Consider the following 6,274-nt stretch of genomic DNA (forward strand, 5'->3'; position numbering starts at 1 on the left):
ATGACTAATATATTGAATACCTCTTCACGTGCTTGTTACCCATTTACAGATATTCTTTCATGAAGTGTGTGTGCCGATCTTGTGTCCATCTTAAGTGGGTTACGTTTTTATCATTGATTTATAGGCATGTTTTCTATATTCTAGATAGAAGTCTTTGTCAGACATATGCATTACTAATATTTCCTCAGTCTACAGCTTGTCTTTTCATTTTATTAAGTGTCTTTAATGAACAAAATTTTAAAATTTTGATGAAGTCCAACTTATTGGTTTATTTCATGGTGCGTGTTTTTGTGTTCTGCCTAAGAAATGTTTGCCTATATCAAGGTCAGAAGGATATTCCTCTATGTTTTCTTCTAGGGGATTTCTAGTTTTAGCTTTTGTATTTAAATCTATGACCCCCACACTGCTTTGGGGAGCTCTGTGCACAGCCTTAAAAAGCTGTGCTTTTTCTAGCATGAGACGGCCCCCCAATAGAGGGGAACGCTGGGCTCGAGGATTTGTTCTTTGCCTCTTTATCTGTCTTCCTTCTGAGTAGCAAGGAAGGGTTAGAAACTGTAGCCTCTTCCTGAAAGTAGAGTATGAAAGCTGCTGGGAGCATCTTTGTTAAGTAAATGTGCTGTCTCTCCGAGAAGGAGGAAAATTAAACACTGAGTGGGCACCTTCTACTGCCAGGTTCCGTGCTAGGGAATTTACGGAAGTCACCTCATCTCAGTCACACAGGACCTGGCACTGAGTGGGTACATCCCTACTCAGTGATCTCCAATTATTACGTGAGCTTCCACTCTTTACAAAGAAGGAAACTCAGACTCAGAAAGGTTAAGCAACGTGCCAGCTAGTAAGTGATTCAAATCTGGGATTTTCTGGCTCTGCTTCTCCTTACTGGGCCACTGCAGTGACCTTTTTCTCCTTACTGTGGCTTGCTCAGGGAGACTGCCCTCTTTGCTGGGATCTGCCTGTTTTTCCCTCACTGCCAAGGCACCCTTGCTCAGTCCCAGCAAACCACCAGAGGACCCCTGCTCTCAGAGGTGTAAGACATTTCCCCTCATCGGAGATTTGCTGTTTCTCTCTATTTCAGTCAGGATTCAACGGAGAAAACAGAAGCCATTCTATGTCCTCCAGGTATTTGAAGTTTTAATTTAGAGAATTAGGGGTGTAATGAATTGTTGGAAGACCTAGGAGAGTGAAGGGCAGGGACGCCGATGCCAAAAGCTGCTCAGCCTGCATCTCTCAAGCAGATGGACCCTGGAAGTTGCACTGTCAAGAGCATCTAGGAGGCTCCCACCGGCTTTTTCTGCAGCAGCAAAGGGATGGTTCTCGAGAGCGCTGCAGGAAGACATCCTGATTCTCAATTCCCCACAGGTCTGGCTGCAACTGTATCTGAAGAATGGCCTTTTCTTTTTCTTCTTCCTAATTTTAGGAGTGCCTCTCATTTGCACACTCTGACCAGGAACCAGACAGGAAGGGGTTCCAGGAAATGGTCCTGGCTTTGCTTCTCTCTGCAGAAGAGATCTTGGGGGTGGGGTAAGCTGGGGCCAAGGTGATCTCAGGTAGTCCAACACTCAGTCGAAGAGTTGCTCCAGCCCATGGGTGGAGTTGGTGTCCTCTGAGTAGCGTTCTCAGGCCCCCATGAAGCTGGGGAGTGGTGTGTTTGTATCCCCACAGGAGAGGTGCCGAGGTGGGATGCTTCAAAGACGTGACTCAAGGTAGCCAGGGCAACCAGGAATAAGAACCAAGGTGTTAGCCCCAAAGATAATGGTGGGCAACAGCCTGAATGGCAAAGAAAAGAGCGAGGGAGCGAATGCCTGTAACCAGTGGAGGACAAGACTCTGAAGGAGAGAATGTCCAGAGCTTCTGAGAGGTTGCACCCCAAGGCCTCACCCTGGGCTGGACTCCCTGTCCCCGTCCTGTGTCCTCTGCAGGCCGCCTGTGCCCTGCAATGGGGCTTCTGTGGCCTGAGAGGGAACGTGTCCTGAACTAACGTGCATCATAGCAGCCAGTGATCCCCCCACAACGTGGGAAGGCTGGGAACTGGTTTGTGAATGTGAGGGGCCTTTCCTAGCACAACAGCCAATGACCCAAAGGAAACTATCACAGAAAAGAAAAGAATTATGAGTTATGGATTGTTATAGGTTGAATTATGTCCCTCAAAACTCACATGTTGAAGTCCTATCCCCCAGTACTTCAGAATGTGACCTTATTTGGAAATAGCGTCACTGCAGAGAGCTCCGAACGGCAGCCATGGTTTGGAAGCTTTTACACCTCTTGGGTTTGTCTTATCTATGGCTAGCAGATGTTGGGTCCATTTTTCTGAATTATAAGTTATGCAGAGCAGGCAGGTTCTGAATGGGTACAAATATACTCATTTGGGCTATGTTTAAAGCAACTGGATGTATAAAAATTTGACTCTGGTGCTGGCGGGCTTGGAGCTAATGGTTCTAGCCCACTGTGAAGAAGTAAACAACATAGGGGCCACTACACAGGGGCCATTTTTAACCCATCTGTACAATATACCCCTAAAACAAATAGTAGACAGAATGCAGAACATGTTTGCCTCGCCTCTTTACATTGTTTCACAGTAAAGTCCACAAACTACCCAAGTCCTCAGTTGCCATGAAATAAAGTCATTTTCCACACAGTAGAAGGAAAAGCAACAATAGAATATAAGCATCCCCAGAACCCTGGGAATAGGGTCGCCATTGGTCATCATCAGGCCTATCATCTCCACAAGCAGTTCATAGGCTCAGTTTCCGAGCATCACCTCCCAAAGGAATTGCTAAAGTGGCAGATTTTTCATGATCTCAGTAAAGCCAGATGACAGTATACTTGACCAACGGGCCATCTTGTTCAATGAATTTCCAAGTCGGTTATAAAAATAAAGCAAAATAATGCCATCATCTCATTGATTGTAAGATGATCCTTTATTTGCTGTACCACTGATAAATTTTTTAAACTGCCATTTAAATAATGCCATTTGATTATATAATGCGTCCTGATTGTTCAGTGTTAAATATGGAAAAATGTGTTTTAGAGTTGATGAAATGCAGCAGTAGAAACGATGCCCTTGTAGATGAGCCCACGCACATCCTCCCACACGTACCCCCCCCCCCCAATAAGGACAGAGAAGAAGGTCTCTGAGGTCCCTTTCTGCTCCCATATCCTCTGATCTGGGTGTCATGCCTTCCTTATGAGAGGCTCAGAGTGTTTTCTATATGCTCAGTTCACCCCCTATTGGAAGAGGAAGTCCCTTGGGGTAGCTTTTCAGAGATTCTGCAAGTTTCTCAAACATCAGGAGACCTGACATTCTTTAAAATGGAACACACCAGGAATATTGTAATTTATGCAAGACAGGAGTTGAATGGTTCTCAGCTGAAGGGATTGCAGATTTAGGATCAGGGCAAAGGCTGGAGAGCTGGCCCCAGTCTGGAGGAGCCACCATTTTTTGACCCTGTAAGGGAAGAACAATAATTTTCCCTCTACCCTTCTGAGTTCTAGGCTGAGACTCCTGAAATAAAAGACATATCAACAAGAGAAAAACAAATAGAAGTGTATTAACATGTACACCTCATGTATACATCGGACATACTGAGGGGACAATGAGTAACTCAAAGAGGTGGCGTGGAATTTAGGCTTTAGTACCATCTTAATAGGGGAGGAGAGGGTGGATGTAAGCCTCTTAGGGGAGAGAAAATGGTTTTTAGAAAGATGAAGGGCCCTTAGAAGAACAGATGGGAGGTATGATAGTTTGAGACAAAGTTTGTCTGGGTGTCAACTTTTAGTCTCTCCTGTGATAAGAGTCAATCTTGCCCAGCTGATGAAACTTCCAGGGAGGGGATTGTGACAACTGAGTTCCTTGTGGAGGATCAATCTTTAGGCAGATAAGGGGAGCTCAGAGAAAGCCTCTCCTGCATTTGCTGGTTTTCAAGTGCCTACAGCTCTAAATAGTCAGTATACTAAGGCAGTGTATTTTGGGGTGTCATCTTCTGCCACCTTTCATCCCTTGATCAAGTCAGGAAAGCAGGGGACCTCTTGGCCTTCCTCTCTTGCCTCAGGTCTTCCCGTGCAACCCACCACCAACTTCCATCTGTGCTACCTCTTAAAAGTCTCTGACTCAACTTCTGCCATCCCCCCATCCGGTTCCCTAGACCAGGAGCTGGGCATTGTTTATAAGCTCCCCCTAGATTAAGGAATTAAGATCACTGTTCCCACTCAGCTGTTCTCAACCTCAGCTGGACAGTGGGGTCACCTGGGGTCTTTGAAACGTCCGTGGCCTAGGTCACACGGTAGACCAATTGCACGAAGGTGTCCTAGGGTGGGACCCAGGCCTGGGTGTTTTGTACGCCACCTGGGGACTCCAAAGTGCCCCAGGGTTTGGCATCACTGCTCTGGGTGCTTCTCTTGCCTTCTCATTCCTCCTCTACACAGCAACCAGAAGACCTTTGCAACCGCACATCCAATCCTGTCACCCTCCAGCTTAAAATCTTACAATGGGACCCTACTGAGTTTAGGATAAAATTCAGAATCTGAACCTTGGTTTCCGAGACTGTTGCTGAAATGCATCCAGGGTACCCATCAGCCTCCAGCAGGAGTGCCCAGAAGGCATCCTGGAGGGGAGCCCTGCCCTGGCCTGCCCCAGGGGATGTGAAAGCAGACCAGGAAGCAGGCAGTTGAGGCAGGGAAGGCATTAGAGGCAAAGGAAGCAGACCCACGACATCCCAGGTCTCGGCGAGTGAATTGACCTGGAACCTGGGAGAGTGTACACATCATCGTAACACTTGTCGCACTATATTAAAGTTGCTCTGGATGGCTGGTCCTCCCCACTCATCTGGCAAGGCCGTAAGAGCAGGGACGCTGCCATTTACCAGTGGGTCTGTTTCGTCTCTGCGTTCTCAGTGGTCAGCCCAGCGCCTGTCTGGCACATACAAGAAATGCGTGTGAAAGGAAGAAAGAGGGACACAAGAGAGGCCGACTTTGTGTAGATGTGAGCAGGGCTGGAGTGCACACGTCTGCTGTGCATCTCGGGCTTGCTGGGGAGCGAGAGAGCAGAGGTGAGAGAAACCAGCATGGCCAGTTCCAAGCTGAGAGGTTAGACTTTGTCCTAAGATCAAAGAGGAGTCATGGAAGGGTTTTACGCTAGAAGGGACATGACCAGGTTAGTATTTTGAAGAAATAATTCTGCTGCAATGAGGAGGAAACGTTGGAAAGATACTACCAGAGGGCAGAAGATTTCAGTTAACAGATTGATTTTTTTTTTTTTTTTTTTAAGGAACTCAGGCAGAAAGGGATGAGGACAGAGGAAATGAGGCCCCAGCAAATAGGACTCTGAGCTGGGCTGGGTTCTGGGAGCACGGAAGGGGGTGGTGGCTGCTCTGTGTTTGTGAAGTGAAGCACAGGGGCAGCTGAAAGCCACGAAGGGGCCATGGCAGGCTGGAAGCCTGAGGTCATCCACACAGAGGCCCAACAGAAACCACGTTGGGCCTCGGTTTTTCCCATCTCTAAAATTGGGGTGTCAGTACTCAGCTCACAGGGTTTGTGAGGATTCAATGTGATGATACCTATCGCAGCGCCTGGTACACAGTCGGCACTCAGTACAACCTTAGCCGTTATTATTTCAAAGAAACGGGGCTATAGCTGGGGTCGGTCAGAAGCAGGCAGGTCGGGGCAGGCGGGTTGCAGGGGGATCTGGGTGAAGCTCTGACACTCCCACAGGGTGTGCTGGGCCCCTTTCCCTGAAGACACAAGGGAGCTGTTAAGGGAATGGTCAGAAGGGAGAGATTTGAAGGTGACCAAAAAGAGAGGAAGCCAGTCAAGGATGACCCGCAGGATTCCGGGGCCATTCACTGATCACAGAGTGAAAATGACAATGGGGAATCAGAGGCCCTGATACAGGAGGGGCTCAGGGGGCTTCTGGAGCTTCGGGAAGAAGCTCACACTGGAGATACAGCTTTGGGTGTCATCAGTACCAAGGGAGAAGTTGAGACAAAGAGTGTGGAAAGTGAGCAACCCCAGGGTCCAGGGCAGGGTTCTGGAATATGCTGATATTTAAAGGAGCAAGTAGAAGAGATGCTGGGAAAAGGGGACCACAGAGGGGTGACCGAGAGGCGGGGGTTAGACCAGGGGAGAGCAGCAACACAGAAATCAGGAGGCTGGTTCCAAAAATAGACCCACCAGACAAATGTGTGCTGGGTGGGTGGGTGGATGGACGGACGGGTGGATGGACAAATGGTCGTTGTTAAATGCTATATGGAAATTCCCTAAGAGCAGGCCAGATGTTGGC

The 6,274-nt window shown here is 48.0% G+C and overlaps 1 protein-coding gene across 1 annotated transcript in view; it reads left to right on the forward strand.

Annotated features, from left to right (window-relative positions):
- TLR5 (toll like receptor 5) overlaps window positions 1–6,274 on the forward strand; it is a 33,275-nt gene that overhangs the window by 24,513 nt on the left and 2,488 nt on the right. The window lies entirely within an intron of this gene.

Source organism: Rhinolophus sinicus, linkage group LG12, assembly GCF_036562045.2.
Source record: "Rhinolophus sinicus isolate RSC01 linkage group LG12, ASM3656204v1, whole genome shotgun sequence".
NCBI lineage: Eukaryota > Metazoa > Chordata > Mammalia > Chiroptera > Rhinolophidae > Rhinolophus > Rhinolophus sinicus.